This window comes from Podarcis filfolensis, assembly GCF_964270895.1.
Source record: "Podarcis filfolensis genome assembly, chromosome: Z".
NCBI classification, from domain to species: domain Eukaryota; kingdom Metazoa; phylum Chordata; class Lepidosauria; order Squamata; family Lacertidae; genus Podarcis; species Podarcis filfolensis.
The window spans coordinates 19,327,012-19,343,927 of NC_139617.1; the positions used below are offsets into that span (position 1 = coordinate 19,327,012).

At 42.6% G+C, this 16,916-nt stretch overlaps 1 protein-coding gene across 8 annotated transcripts in view; it reads left to right on the plus strand.

The window, feature by feature from the left end:
* The window catches only part of LOC310754289 (putative G-protein coupled receptor 34), a 439,102-nt gene that overhangs the window by 374,155 nt on the left and 48,031 nt on the right, over positions 1-16,916 (plus strand). The window lies entirely within an intron of this gene.

A 16,916-nucleotide genomic window follows, 5' to 3' on the forward strand; every position in this document is an offset into this window, starting at 1 on the left:
GCTATGCTCTTTCGACCTCTTGCAGACAATGCAGATGGGGGCCGCGCAAGCCCTGCAGAAAAGGTGCAAAGGTTCCCCATGTCCCTCGCAACCGGCTCTCCCCACCTGATGGGTTAACTTCTTCTTTTCCCGCAATTTTTTAAAATTAATTTTCAACATTTATCACAAACATAACATATAACACACAAACACAAAATATACATTACAATACTAAAGAAAAACACACCACATAAATAATAGACTTATTACTTCTAAAACCCAATTTTAAATACAACGCAATTAACAGATTATATTAGAAATGATATTATAGGTTCCCATATACCCCCCACTTCACCCAAAAAAAATGTTGTTAAAAAACTATAATCCAAAATATACATACAAGCTGCATATAGACAAAGTTGGGTTTTTTTGTTGCCCTTTTTTCTGAGCAAGCGACAGATCAGTCCACATTTGTCACAAGCGCTTGCAATATTGAAAGTGTGCGATTTCAGTAAGAAATCTCCTGACCAGTAAACTAGCATGAAGAATCTGAGTGTTCAGAGCTTTAAAAATAATAATAATAATAATAACCCGCCCAGTCTCACACACAAACCCCACAAAATTTCTTCTTGCGCAAAGTTTCTTCTTGTTTCATACAGCAGTACGATAGTTATTAAAAAGTGGGCTTGCTTTCACTGCCCCCCCTCCCCGGCCTGCAAATTTTGTTTTCATGCCGTTGGAAGAGAATAACAGATTGAGGGCAGAAAGTTGTTTCTGGACGACCAGTCAAGGCATCTGAAACTGCCTGGCTAGACCCATGTTCTACAGTTTATCTGGAAGAGAATGGTGGAGGTCTCTTCATTACTGGATGCACAGAGTTAATACATCTGATCCTTTCCCCAGTCAAGGTCTTTCCTCTCTCTCTCTCTTCTTCTATCTTCTGTACAACTGGAGAGGACCTATGGAATCTATGACGCCTTGCAAGATTTCCATGGCTGACTTTGGTGCCTTGTGTGTTAAGACCCCCAAGACCTCCCCAAATAATGACACAACTGATGCAAAATTTAGTTTAAGGTTATTGGCATAATTTTGGCCAGAATGAAAAATGAAGATAAATGTGCTTGGGATTCTTCAAGTCCAGAATCTGGCTCTTGTGGATCACTTGCTGGCTGATTCCAGTGGCTGCAAATGGTTTCTTTTTCTCCCCCCCCCTTTTTTCTTTCAAAACCATTTTTTTTTACAAAGATCAAATTCAAAATCCATATTCATTTTCTAACACAAGCCTGTTACATAGATTACCTAAATTAAAATATATCTAAATACTCTAGGCTTCCATTTGTTGTATGTAAATACAACACAATTAACAAATTATATTATAAATGATATTATAGGTTCGCATATACCCCCACTCCCCTTCACCCATGTGTGATCTCAATATTTTACTTCCATCTTTTTGTGTTGTTATAATTTAATAATTATTCAGTTGATTCTATTATTTTCTTGCTTACGCCTGCATGTTTTACACATTCTCTATTAATATTTCAATTCCGGAACCATATTTTTTCATGTTTTCCTTCACTCCATCCGACTCTCTAACTATTCTCTGATTTGAGTGGCCTCTAATAATTGCCGTCAATTTTGCCGTTTCTGCAAACTCGCCGAGTTTGTTTTGCCATTCTGATAGTGATGGGATTTTCTCCCCCTTCCAGTTTTTTTGCAATCAATATTCTGGCAGCTGTTGTTGTGTAAAGGAGTAGATTTTTCTTGTCTTTGGGGATGTCATTAGATATTTGGCCAAAAGCTTTCATGAGGTGATCTACAGCAGGGTTGGGCAGGATAATAGCCCAAAATCTTTTACAAAGAACTTGTTGTTCCATGGAACTGTGTTTTTTCCATCATTTACAAAAGAAATGGGGCTGCTGCAGTTGGAAAGATGCCTTACTTGGTCATATGGCACAAATGGTTGGAGCCCCATGGTATTAAAGTTTAAGACACGCCTGCAAGGAGCACTCTGAATGTTCTGCCATTGGGGGGCAATCAAACTGCAGAATCTGAACTACACATGGGCTGATAGCCCGCTATGCACCATTGAATTTTTCTTGAAAAGTCTGTGGGCCTGGTGTGACACAATATCAAATTTCATTGGACAACATTGCTTTTCACACATGCATGCTTCTCTTCCCCCCTTAAAATGGAAGCAAATAAATCAAGATAAGGGGAGGAGGGGAGGTTATCTCTGCTGCTGCTTTCCTAACAAATATTCTCAATTGGTTTGATTTTTTGTTAGCTGCTTTGAGCTTTTCAGAAGGAAAGGAGAGGGAAAGTACAACTACCTTTGTTTAGAATGCGGAGTGGAATGGCTGAAGTGAAAGTGATGGTGGGGCGGACAGCTTTCACCATGCTACCTGTCTGTAGTGTTTCTGTAGGCATGTTTGGTGGTCTTTCCCCGGCAGCCGTTTTGAATTCCTTTCTGGGATCTTCTAAATGCACAGTGAAGAAACATGTATATTAAGCACAATGAAGGGCAGATGAATCTAGGAATTGGGAGGTTAGTAGCAGCAGCAGCAACGCTTCATTTCACAGCTCATTAAATAAGCATGTGTTTTTTTCTTCCTTCTTCCCCCACCCTCGAAGGCAGCCTTTGTATAAGATCACCAGAAACAATCCTGTATTAATCCTGCTCTACTGGCTTCTTTCTTCTCAATGAAGGACGTGGAAGTCTCAGCTCCAGCGGAAAGGGGAGACGAGGCGGCGAACCGCTGAGTGGGCGCGGGAGCAGTGCAGCCCGCTAAGCTGTCGCGCGCGGGGCTCCCTCCACACGCTGAATGAAACTCTCCCACGACCGAGCTGCTGCTGCTGCTGCTGCCACAGCTAGGGCCGCTGGCTGCGGCAGTAGCGCCGAGCTCCGTCCTTCCCACTGCCTCGCCAACGCGGAGGGGGAGTCGAGGGAAAGATGTGAGGGCGATCTGGCTGCGACATCTGTCACCCCATTGATCGCCAGGGTTGATTCGGCTGATCTGGCTAGCTAGGCGGGTGTCCCCTTCCTCCCTCACCGCTCCATGTGCATCCCTCCCAAAGCTGCACGCTCGGTGGAAGAGAACGACCATCCCAGATAGAAGGAGTGTACCCTTCTTCGGTCAAGGGTATACGATAGCTGCGCTCCCCTGCTAGAACCTCCAAACAAGCTCAAGGTACAACCACCTTAAATAAACCAATACTTCAAGATATGAAAGAAACCCATTGTTTCTGTATACAATGCTAATGTTACCATGAACAAAACTTTTTATTTTTTGTTTATTGGTTTAGAAACATTGTTTGAAGCTCTGCAGCATGCAAATGATCTACAGATGGATACATTGAATGTTTCCCATTCCTCTCCCTCATCCACGACTAGCGGGCCATTTCCCTTGCCAATCCCACTTCTCTGTGAAGTTATATCTCTCCATGTGACAGAGAAATTCTTTATGTACTGCCACTTTGCTGTATATAAGATAGGCATGCCAACCGTATCTGTTGTTCCATCCCTCCAAGTCTAAAAAGTCATTATAATCTAACTTAATCCAGTCTCTAATCCAACTAAAGCATGCTGCATCATAATATATTTCCAGGCCTTCCACATCTGTCGCATGTCCTCTCGGTTGCCTGTGGCGTGTGTCTCTTGCAGCTGATGGTGGCTGTCATTTGCTTCCCCATAACAGCAACCCAACGGGGGATGTTGGCCCCCTCAGTATTGGGGGAATTGAACCTCCATGGCCAGGATTCAACCCAGATGGGAATGCATTTTATTATCTGTGTTTTCCAATAATTCTTTTTTTTACTTTTTTTAGAAAAACATTATTTTATTTTCAATGCAAAATCATTGTACAAACTAGCATTTTTAAGATCAAAACCTTTAAAAAAAGTATTGAAAGTACCCTTATAAAAAGAGTACTAGCAGAATTTAAATAAACCCATGTCAGCATTTTAGTTGATTAGGTTAGTATTTCGTATACTGTAGCTAAACCAACTAAATAATTTATACCATGAGATGAATACATAATTTTACAGTTTCACATTTAAAGTTGTTTTCTTTAGAGTGCAGCATAGTACAACTTTCAAAATAAATATATCTTTAAATAGCATTACAATTCAGGCACAATAGCATTAACCCTTGAAGAACTGCAATCTCAACAAGCAGTCTCATGAGAGACCTATGCTTTTGTAACAAAAATTACAAATACTAAATCCAAAATAATACTGTATAAACAAGAAAGAAAAACAAAACATACAAAAAAGAAAGAAAAACAAAGTAAAAAAACAAGACAAAAAAGCACACATCTGCAAATAAACCATATCATCATTCTAATCTAATCAATACATACATATACACTTCCTTCCTTTGTTCTAAGATATCAAAATTTTTACTCTTACTGTATTGTTTTGTCTAATGTAGATTACTTCCATCTTTGTACTTTAACCCTGTAAAGCATCATTCATTACATACCGATAAACTTTCCCCCTCTTCCTCTTCTTTTTTTTTAAAAGGGTTTTTATTTTTTATTTTTCAAAAAACAAACTCTTCCATAGCTGCAGTTTAGGATTTAAAATAACACCAACCATCGTGCTCTAAACCTCTCCCCAGCTTGCCACCTTTACCAGACTGCAACTTCTTCCCCCAGGTCACCAATTGTAAAGACTCTCCTTTCAAACTCTGCTTTGTTTTCTGAACCAACTCAGAACTGCAGGAAAGGGCCCCACGCAACAGTTCTAACACACCACACACAGATTAAATTCTAACATTTACTGGATCCAGAAATTTAGGATGTCTGGCACCCACAAACTCATAACACTGCGGAGAAAATGCTAGGCTGCTACCTCCTCTCAGGGTGGGGGTGGCACAGCTGAGAGCGGTGAGGATCGTCCCCAGGAATCAACACTTCAGACTAACTCCCCACCAAGCATGGGAAAAGGGCTGGACCTTCTCCCCAGAGAATGAGGCTTGTTGGAAATTGAAGATCAAACCATTAGTGTGGGCATCACAGAATTCCACACGACCCTCATCATAGTCTAGGGACACCCGGATCTTCCTGGGCTCATAAGTCAAGCTCAAAGGGGTCCGCTCAGGGTGGGTTGAAGCCCAGAAGGGATCAGATGAGGCTGACTCATCCTTTGCCTTCCCAATGGCCCAGATCCCCTCAGAAGGAAGCATGCTGACACAGCCTTTGCGTCTGACAGACTTTTTTGCAACCCCTACGGCCCAGGTGGCCCATTCCCTTTCCTCCTTCTCCTCTTCCACCACCACCTCCCACCAATATCTTCCTGAGGTGAATTTTGCATGGCCCAGCACGTAGAGCATGCTGTCGAATCTCCCAGGGTTGTTCAGCACGTCCTGCCTTTCTTCTTCTTCTCAAACTCTTCAGGTTATAACAAGAAAAGGGTGTTCGATTACTGGCTCCAGAGTGACACTCACTTTGTTCAGTGCCTGAATTGGTAGCCCATTGCATTTCTCCATGGTATCCTTCAGAAATGAATTTTTCTGAGTGTAAATTATGAGTCTCTCTTCCATGCCTGGAGAGATGCCCAGCAGTGTCCTCCTTCTTTTCAACTCCTGAAACCTGGTCACCGTAGTCCCGATGCCCTTCAGGAACTCAATAGCGGCCAGTTGGCAATTCTTCTCCATTTCTGTGTGTCTCACACTGAGACTGGCGATATCCTCCGAGAGCTTGATGATATTTATTTCCTTTTTCTTCTCCATCTTCTCCAGATCCTCCAGCTCGGTCAGCCAAAAGCGCTGCAGCTCCTCCAGAAAGTTGCGCATCTACTCAAAAGCGCCCATGATCTTGTTCTTCTCCTCCTCTAGCTCCGCCGGATATGCCTGGCTCTTTCTTCTTTGGCCAGTTTCAATTCCATAATCACTCGTCTGTCTTGCACCAGAAACTGGACTATTTGCTTCAACCACTGTGAAGCCAGTTCCAGATTAATCAGTTCATGTTCGCTGTGCTCTTTCGACCTCTTGCAGACAATGCAGATGGGAGCCGCGCAAGCCCTGCAGAAAAGGTGCAAGGGTTCCCCATGTCCCTCGCAACTGGCTCTCCCCACCTGATGGGTTAACTTCTCCCCCCCCCCCAATTTTTAAAATTAATTTTCAACATTTATCACAAACATAACATATAACACACAAACACAAAATATACATTACAATACTAAAGAAAAACACACCACATAAATAATAGACTTATTACTTCTAAAACCCAATTTTAAATACAACGCAATTAACAGATTATATTAGAAATGATATTATAGGTTCCCATATACCCCCCACTTCACCCAAAAAAAATGTTGTTAAAAACTGTAATACAAAATATACATACAAGCTGCATATAGACAAAGTTGGTTTTTTTTGTTGCCTTTTTTTCTGAGCAAACGACAAATCAGCCCACATTTGTCACATGGCTGGAAATGGTTTCTTTTTCTTTTTTTAATTTTTATTTCAAAACGAATTTTTTTTTACAAACATCATATTCAAAATCCATACTCATTTTCTAACACAAGCCTATTACATAGATTACCTAAATTAAAATATATCTAATTGCTCTAGTCTTCCCTTTGCTCTATGTAAATAGAACGTAATTAACAGATTATATTATAAATGATATTATAGGTTCCCATATACCCCCGTCTCCCCTTCAACCATATGTGATCTCAATATTTTACTTCTTCCATCTTGTTGTGTTGTTATAATTTAATAATTTTTCAATTGCTTCTATTAATATTTTTTTGCTTACCCCTGCACGTTTTACACATTCTCTATTAATATTTCAATTCAGAGACTATATTTTTTCATGTATTCCTTCACTCCACCCCACTCTCTAATTATTCGCTCATTTGAGTGGCCTCTAATAATTGCTGTCAATTATGCCGTTTCTACAAACATGCCAAGGTTGTTTTGCCATTCTAATAGTGATGGGATTTTCTCCCCTTTCCAGTTTTTTTGCAATCAATATTCTGGCAGCTGCTGTTGTGTAAAGGAATAGATTTTTCTTGCCTTTGGGGATGTCATTAGATATTAGGCTGAAAGCTTTCATGAGGTGATCTACAGCAGGGTTGGGCAGGATAATAGCCCCAAAAAGAAACTGTTCTTTAATCACCAACTGCCTCAGTCCCTCAAATGTATCTACCCCTCTGCAGACAGCCAAAAGTTGAAATTTTGCGCCACCTTCGCAGCTACCAAGGGGAGACTCAGAAGAGGCAGTTTTATCAACCTTCGGGAAAGCGCGGATGTAGCTTTCCGCATGCAGTCTATATATTTGCAAAACAAGGCGTTTATACCGTTCATAGTCTAGCGCGTGGGAGAAAGGAAGATTGCTCACGAGATCCGCCAACTCCCCACTAATAAACGTCTTCAGAATAGACATATACAGTCTTGAAGGGAGCTCCAGTTCCCAGCAGGTTAGTTCGAATAAAGTCAGATAGCTCAGGACATGCATGGGGGGTTTATAGGCAGGGAAAAGACGTAAGTCAAAATCCCTCAGAGTAAACCCACGAGTAATGCCCCTTGGAACCACATCTCGTGCCTCTTGGTCATAGCTGTACCTTGGGGCAGGGCGATAACTCGGGGCTCGTCCACCCGGACGCTGAGGTTCCTGCCCTTCATACCTGTAAGAGGTTCTGGGATGCAGCCCGTACCCCTCCTCTTCCTCGTACCACCGAACCGGCCCGCGGGGCTCCCAAGACCTTTCTGGCAAGTATATCTGGGCTGCGCTAGGCGGTTGATACATCGTTGGTCGGCGACTTTCCTGGGGTGGGCGCTCCGGCTCTTGATAGTCGTCCTCTGCCCAAACCTCCCTTGGTCATCGCGGTGGTCCCTTGTAGTCATACTCCTCCCGTCTAGTCTGCGGGGCTGCAACAATGGAGTGACCCACTCGGGGATACTTTTCCCGACATAGGAATCCTCCCTGGGTACGACCCTGCACCCACTCGACTGCTTGGCCAGGCAAAAGCTCCATTCCCCTCGGCTGGGCCATCGGCTCTGAACTTGACTTGAGGGGTTGAGGTTTGCGCTTCACCCCTGGGTTTAACTTGGGACTTTTGCCAAGTACTAAGCTTTTTTTTTTTTTAGTACTAAGCTTTTCAATATTTTGTACTAAGCTTTTCAGAGAGGGACAGGCACGAGAAAGGGTTGTGAAACATGAGTCAAACAATAGTATGATGCAGCCTTTTTTTCTGTTAGAATCCCCTCTTCTTTTTTGTTAATTAATCCCGGAATGAACCTCTCTAATGATTGTGCCTGATGAAGCACTGCATCTTTCTTCTCTCCTTTTGCAGACAGAATGAAAATTCAAATAAATGTTTTTCTTTTTCTTGGTTTTTTTGGACGTGAAAAATATCTTTATTTTCAAGTCCCACTGAATGAAGAACTGTCCCAGGAATGGCTTGTCCCACCCTCTACTGGATGGTCCCTGAGAGGCGGACCAAGGCAATGCAAGCCACCACACTCACAACACTCAACACGGTGAATGAGAGCAGCAGGAAGAAGCTCTTTAAATTCTTTCTTGGTCTTGTTTTTCCGAAGTGCACAAGGTTTTTGTCTTAATTACAAAAAATTCAAATTACAATATAATGCAGAGACTTTTTACACATAGAATATTAGAATGGTTTCTTACCAGAAGGTAAAGAAAAAATATTCTTTTTTCCTTTATTTATTAATAAACCACTTATTCCTTTTTAAGCTATTGTTATACAAAGTTGCAGGACATGCACAATTTTCCCTCAATAGGGTTTGCTCTTTCCCCCACCCTCCATTTCTTATCTTTTCTTTTTTTGCTAAGTGCAAATACTAGATTTCTCTCTCCACCTTTTAAGACAAGTTAAATGCGACAATGAAAATTTATATTCCTTCTTTATATATCCAGCACAGAATAATCTCAGTCCAGTACTTAACAATCCTGACACAGCAAAACTCACAGTATCAGCAGCACACATTGTCTTACTTCCATTGTCAGCACACATTGTCTTGTGTGTTGTGTGTGTTTGGTGTGTGTGTGCTTTCCTTGTACGGCCATTGCAGCTTGCAACTTCCTCCCTTTATTTGCACCTCCAGTGGACACCAACGAATCCTAGAGTGCCACTCCTAGGCACTAAAGAAAATTCTGGAACCCTTTTTAAAGCTTCCAGGAACTTTTATCTGTTTCTTAAAGAACGTTTTCCTAACACCCCCTCTCATTTGAACAGAAACAATACAGTAAACGGGGCTGCTGCAGTTGGAAAGATGCCTTACTTGGTCATATGGCACAAATGGTTGGAGCCCCATGGTATTAAAGTTTAAGACAAGCCTCCAAGGAGCACACTGAATGTTCTGCCGTTTGGGTGCACTCAAACTGCAGAATCTGAACTACACATCTGAACTTCCCATTCTTCTACCTCATCCATGACTAGTGGGCCATTTCCCTTGCCAGTCCCACTTCTCTGTGAAGTTACATCTCTCGATGTGACTGAGATGTGTCCTTCCACATCTGTCACATGTCCCGCTCGGCTACCTATGGCATGCGTCTCTTACAGCTGATCATGGCTGTCATTTGCTTCCCCATAGCAACAACCCAACAATAATTCTTGTAGCTTCCCCACCGCTATCGTCTCCACCAGTTTCCCCCAGATTTGGAGAGGGGAGGGTAATTTATTATATACATACTTTGCTTTCAGACTGCACTTCAAATGTGCAAAAGCATACACTCTGACAGCACCAGAAAAAAACAGTAAGGTTAACAGTTTTTACCTGAATTGTCACATTGTGTTAAACACAATGAGCTTCACAGAAAACAGAACATGGAATCTAGAAGCATCCTCAGTTATATGCTAACACTTGATTGTAGTACTCTGACTCAACAAAAGAAATAGAAATCCAACATAGTCATCACAATTAATTTACTAGTCTCTTCAAGACTGTATTTTCTTTCCAGTGTTTTGGTCTCCTGCTATATATGTAGAAATACACTTTGGGTAATTAAATTTACAGAAAGCCAAAGCTGGGGGAAAATCAGGGGCTTATGAAAAATAAGATTTTCTACTTAGCTTCCCCGCCGCTATCGTCTCCACCAGTTTGCCCCAGATTTTTTTTTTTTTTTGGGGGGGGGGGTAATTAACATTCCAATTTCTCCTCCATCTTTGCCTCGCTGGCCAGTCCCATTTCCTTGGCACTGTGTGGTCAAGTTTCTCAATGTGACCTAGATGTGTTCATCCACATCTGTCGTATGTCCCACTCGGCTGCCTGTGCCCTGAGCCAAATTAATTGTTTGGTCCCATAGGCTGCCTTAAGATGTGGTTTAAAAAAACCTGAGAATTTTGCTCTATTTTGCTCTAGTTAGAGTTGCCAATCATTCTGGTTCCTTCCTGTTGGTTAAAAGTTGTTTATTTGTTTGGAAACCTGTTATGGTGAGAGGAATAAATATAATAAAGGAGGGATAAATCAATCTTGGTGTAGAAAAGCCCAAAAAACTGTGCAAAACCCTGTAATATGTTCATGTAGATGTGTTCATCTACATCTGTCATATGTCCCACTCGGCTACCTGTACCCTGAGCCAAATTAATTGTTTGGTCCCATAGGCTGGCTTAAAATGTGGTTTAAAAAAACAGGATTTTGCTCTAGTTTGCTCTAGTTTGAGTTGCCAATCATTCTGGTTCCTTCCTCTTGGTTAAAAGTTATTTATTTGTTTTTAAACCTGTTATGATGAGAGTTGTAGGGCAAGGAGGAGTAAATGGGGAGCATAATAAGCCTGGGAAGACAGACAACCACACACACCTGGCATGTTCCAGCCAGTGTTGTCAGTTGCAAACACCTTTTTCTTGTATGTTGTCTTGTCTCTGATCCAAGTGACAGCAGATGGCTGCATAGGAGCTGCTGCTGGATCACACTGGGCTGATGGCCTTTCTGGAATTGCACACTTCCTGGAGGTGGCCGTTGTTCCAAAAGTGGGCACTGGCAGTTCAGTGAAATACTTGCAGGCCACTTCAGAAGTGTCTTGACAGGAGTTCTTTAATTGCAGGGTTTGAGTTGTGTGGCTGTACCACCTGATGGCGTGTTTGTAAGACAATCGTGTAATAGAAAAATGGAGAAGTGTACATATAGCTGATGTACGTACAGAAACTGTGGGAAAACCTGCAATTTTATATTTTAAAAAGATCAATAGTACAATTGCAGTACCAAAGATTTTCAGTGACTGTAGCCAGTTGCAGCAGTGTCAGACCATTGAACAAGGCACCAACAGAGGTGAACACTCACACTATAAACTTTTTTTTTACTTTTTTCCTTTTTTTTTCTACCACAATACTTTTATTATTACCACTACCACCATCATTTTGAAGGGAAACCCTTCCAGTCAATTGGTCCTTTAGTCATCTGCAATTCCCCCCCCCCCACAGCAGTATAAATTTTGATGTACAAAAGTGCCAAACACAATGAGAATATGTTAAGTCTGCAAAATCATATAAAAAGCCTGGAATACAGAAAATCCATTCATATGCAGCTTGTACAGCCATACAGCTTCCAATAAGTTTGGCATGCCTACTTTCCATTTGCAGCATTGAACATTCGTTCCTTTATCATCTGCTCCAATTTAACTGCATCAGCAGCAAACTTTCTGATTCCATCAGACAACTTCTCCACAACCATTTGGTCCTCATTATGGAGCCAACAGAATGTCTTCTCATTTGTACTAAGCTTTTCATTTTGTCAGAATGCATCTCTTGGAAATTCAATAATGGAAAGCATTCTGTGGTTACCAATCTTGTCGTACTCCTCTTCCTCCTCCTCTTCATCTCAATAGTCTAGTGGTTCTTCCTCTTCCCCCCCTTTTGAGAAAAGGTCTGGGCCATCCGAAAAATTTAGCTGCAAGACAGAAGTCACTGGCTTCTTGTGCGGCCTGTCCTTTTCGCTTCCTCTGTCCCTATGTGTTCTTTGATGGCAGGGTGTGAATTGTGGAGGAGATTATACATTTTAGATAGATATTTTCCTTTAGGCTGGATGACATTTCCCTTTAGTTTTGATATTTCATATATTACATATTACATAGATTACCTAAATTAAAATATATCTAATTGCGCTAGGCTTCCCTTTGCTCTATGTAAATATAATGCCATTAACAGATTATATTAGAAATGATATTATATGTTCCCATTATATGTTCCCATATACCCCCCACTCCCCTTCTCCCATGTATGATCCCGCGGCTTCCTGCGGCTGCTGGTGACAGTCGTTTGTGGCCCCATAGCAACAGCCCGGCAGTGGGGGATGCCGGGCCCCTCAGTATTGGGGGAACTGAGCACCCTGTCTAGAAATACTGAGGGGGCTAAAGCCCTGGGTGGCCAGGAGGTCTGGTCAGTGTGCCCTGCCTTGTACCTGCAGCCAGTGATTCCCACCAACTGAGGCAACAAGTCCTCAGCAGAGATTTAGCTCTGCTGGGATCAGGAGATTCTACAAATAGCAGGGGCATGTAGAATTGAATGGTTTTGCGCCATAGACTGTATTTAGATGTGGTGATTAGTGCTTTGGTTTCCTGATTATTCTGTTAGGGGTTCTGCCCCCCCCCAATGTTTCTTTCACATGGCATTACTTGCTGTGCCATGGAACTGTGTTTTTTTCCATCTTTTACAAAGGAAATGGGGCTGCTGCAGTTGGAAAGATGCCTTACTTGGTCATATGGCAGAAATGGTTGGAGCCCCATGGTATTAAAGTTCAAGACACACCTGCAAGGAGCACTCTGAATGTTCTGCCATTTGGGGGTAATAAAGCTGCAGAATGTCTCAGCTTTCTCAGTCTCTATGTGTTCTGAGGTGTGCATCCTCAGAAAAGGTTGAGCGCTTTAAGTGAGACAGAAGTTATTTGATGGAAGGGTGTGAATTGTGGAGGAGATATACATTTTAGATAGATATTTTCCTTTAGGCTGGATGAGATTTCCCTTTAGTTTTGATATTTCTCCAGCAAACCCAAAACCAGCAGCAGAAGCAGGACGGGACGGAGCAGCCAGCTCTTTGCTGCTTTCCAAGCAGAGCACCCTTTCTGGCTGTTAGGATCCCTTCCTCTTTTTTGTTGTTTAATCCCTGAATGCACCTCCCTAATGACTGCGCCAGATGTAGCACTGCCTTTCACTTCTCTCCTCTTGCAGAGAGAATGAAAAATCCATTTGTGGGACATCTTTTCAGGCTGGAGCCCTACCATGACCAACATTTTAAATTTGGCTTGGCACCCTGTGATTATACTGGTTTTTGGTATTTTGATGTTGCTTATATTAGTGTGCATTTTATATGTTAAAGTTAAACATTTGTATGGGGGAAAGGTATAGGTTTTTTACTCAGAGAGGGAAGGAAGAACAGATTAGCTAAGCATGGAAGAGCTAACTGTGTTGGACCAAGGGGTGGAGTTTATGGGCAATCTATCCGGAAGACATTTGTATTTCGAGGAGTTAGTGGTCTGACATGGTTACCCTTCCTGCTTTCTCTTCCTTCTCCCTCTCGATCTCCTGAGCCGTGTATCAGGAGATTTTTAATGCTTTATGTTTTTAGATGTGCTCTAAGCCCCCAAGAGTCCCTTGGGAAAGCCAGCCAAATAGGTGGGGTATAAAGATGATGATGATGATTTATTTATTACATATAGCTGATGTGCATACAGAAACTGTGGAAGAACTTGCAATGTTTATATTTTAAAAAGATGATTACTACAATCACACTTGCAAACACTTTCCGTTTGCACTTTCTAAACGGCTAATACTATAGTCCCTTGATGAAACCAAGTTAGCCCATGATATCTCAGACCAAAAAAGCAACATTTGTAAGGGCAGTACAGAATTGACCAAGTGTGAAGCCTGGAGCACTTACAAGTGACACACACAAAATGTAAGCCACAAAGAGCAACGTGAAGATATTTCTAAGCAATGGCTACCTTTGTGCCGCAAGGTATAATGTGCATATTGGTTGGTATTCCAAACCATTCTTCTCCATGGCACGTCAAAGCCTGAGAAAGGCTTGCAGTATCACAAAGATGGCTGGGCTGCCAAGTTAAAAAAGCAACCACCACCAAGCCAGCAGCACCCCCGTATGGCAATTATGTGTGCCAGCTCTCACGGTCCCATTTCTGAGAAGCAGACATTTGATGAATACAGTGCAAAGTCTCTGAGGTTTATGAGGCTTGTGCTGATCCGCTGCCTAGGCTTTAAGTTGCACCTCACTGGGCGGCAGCCTTTGTAGTTTTCTGCCGCATTGCCCCTGCTAGGCAGCATGGAAACCATGTGATTCAGCTTGGACCGGATGGCAGAGTAGTGGTTTGCAGCATAGTCTATGGACCTCAGGTATGTCAGTGAGCCTGTAGAGCTTGCCCGAGAGTACTGGGAAGACAGTGAAGAAAGCGACTGAGCGCTAGATGAAGTTGAAGTGGCCTTCCGAGAAATGGGAGATACTTCTTTAGATAGCAGCCTCTGAGTGTAAAACTTAGTTAAGGACACATGACTTGTGGTGTTGAGGTTTGCACTTCACCCTGGGGTTGTAGCCGGGACTTTTGTGAAGGGGTCAAGAGGTGAGGAAATGGAGTCTGGTCCTTCCACAGGTTGGGGAGAAGGAGATGGGAGGCTGTCTCCAATCTGAGAACAGGACAAGTCAGGTTCAGGGATGCAAAAGTCGGAATGGGCATTGTGATTCTGCTCTCTTCTCCTTCCAGCAGTTTCCTGTAGGTGGCAATCTCAATATCAAGAGCCATCTTTACATTCAGCAGGTCTTGGTACTCGTGCCGATGGCGAGCCATTTCTTCCTTCATGTTTTGGATCACTTCCTGGAGTCGGGCAATGTTATCTTGGTAGTTAGCAGCTTCAAGATTAAAGTTCTCCTCCATATCACGCATCTGACGTTCCATGGATTCATTAGTTCCTTTAAGTGCATCCACTTCACAGGTGAGGCTCTGAATTTGCCTGCGGTACTCATTCGCTTCTTGTTTGGGCTGGCGCAGGGCATCATTGTTCCCGGCTTGCTTTTATCAGCCAGGATGGACAAGGATCAAGAAGACAGGTGGTTGGTTTCACTCGTCCAAGCAGCCTGTCCGCATCCTAAGAGATAACAGATTGGAACTGATCCCATATAACATGACTAGACAGGACTCTAGCACTCTCCCGTCCCGGCCCTGCTCCCACGGTGGAGTCTACCTCCTTCCAAATCGGAGACCCATGTTCTACAATTTATCTGGAAGAGAATGGTGGAGGTCTCTCCATTACTAGATGCACGTGGTTAAAACATCTGATCCTTTCCCCTGTTCAGGTATTTATTCTCTCTCTCTTCTATCTCCTGTCTCACTGGAGAGAACCAAGTGCCAGGATCCCACACTTGCAGTCTGTTTTAAGAGGTTAGTAGCAGAGATTCCTCTCCTCTTTTGAGCAAAGTTCGGATGCCCACTCTGCAGCTTTTAAAGAGAGTAGGGAAGTCTGAGGTGCGGGCGAATCTTGCCCCTTCTTCGCCTGTTCCTCTAGCACGATCTGCAGGTCAAAGATATAGTCGATGACGTGCTGGAAGATTTCCACTTGGCTGACTTTGGTGCCTTGCGGGATCCTCGGCACCAGCTCGCGCAGCTTGGAGTAGCAGTCATTCATGTCGTAAAGGAGGTTCTTGGGTTCCTCCTGAGCCGGGCTCTGGTTTTTTTGTTTTGGCAAGACTCATCATATTTTATCAAAGGCCTTTGCAGCAGGAGTCACTGGCCGAGGGGCTTCGTTCTGTTGCTCATTCCCTGGGTGATGGTGAAGCTCTGATCAGAGAGGCAGCACGCAGCTTGCTTCCTAGCAGCTCCTGACTGATCTGACGGGGCTGATTCCTTTCATGGCCATGAAGGAGGAGAAACCAGCAGGGATTTGCAGAAGGGCAAGATTTCCTTCCTTAAGGCGGGAGAAGCAAGCAAGCAACCTCGAGAGAGAGAGATCGATACTGCCCCTTGCTTGCCAGCCTGGTTGATTCTCTATTGTGTGCACGCAGAAAATGCTTCTCTTTGCAAAAAAGCCCCATGTATATATTTTAAAAACAGAAATGCTACCTTTGCAGTAGCAAGTATTTTGACTGATCATAAAGTTGAGCGGTAGTTTTCCTCCTCCTCCTCTTCCTCTTTAAATTTTTTAAATTGGGTTTTACAGTTAAACAATGTTAAAATCAGCATAATCATCTTAAACATAAGAAGAGAAAAGGATGAAATAAAATCCAGTTTTCCCCCCACCCAAAGACTCCCCTCAACTTCCCCTTCTGGTTCTTTAAGTATTTACTAATTCTGCTTACATTATTCTACCTCAATTTCAAAGTCTTCTAACTAAATGCTCTTATATTATCCTTTTTATACAATATTATTCAATTTCCATTGTATACCTGGTTGTTTCCCCCTCTTCCTCTTCTTTTTTTAAAGGATTTTTTATTTTTTATTTTTCAAAGAACAAACTCTTCCATAGCTGCAGTTTAGGATTCAAAATAACATCAACAATCCTGCTCTGACACTCTCCCCAGCTTGCCGCCTTTACCAGACTGCAACTTCTTTCCCCTAGGTCACCCATTGTAAAGACTCTCCTTTCAAACTTTGCTTTGTTTTCTGAACTAACTCAGAACTGCATCAGGGGCCCCACCCAACAGCTATCTGGTCCAGAAACCCATTCTCCTTGACTTTTCTTAATAGCTCATTCCTTCCTTCTTTTCTTCCTTCCACCACGTAGTTCTTTTATTATTAACATTTTAAAGTTTTTCAGTTGCACAAAATAAAGTTGTACAAAATAATGGTGTGGGAGCCATGGCTCGTCTCCCAGGCACTTTCCCGACATGGGGAAGCTGGCCTGGCTTGTATTTTAATGCTTGCTAAGCCTACTGTCTGGCATCCAGTTCTAACACACCACACACAGATTAAATTCTAACATTTACTGGATCCAGAAATTTAGGATCTCTGCAACCTCAAACTCATA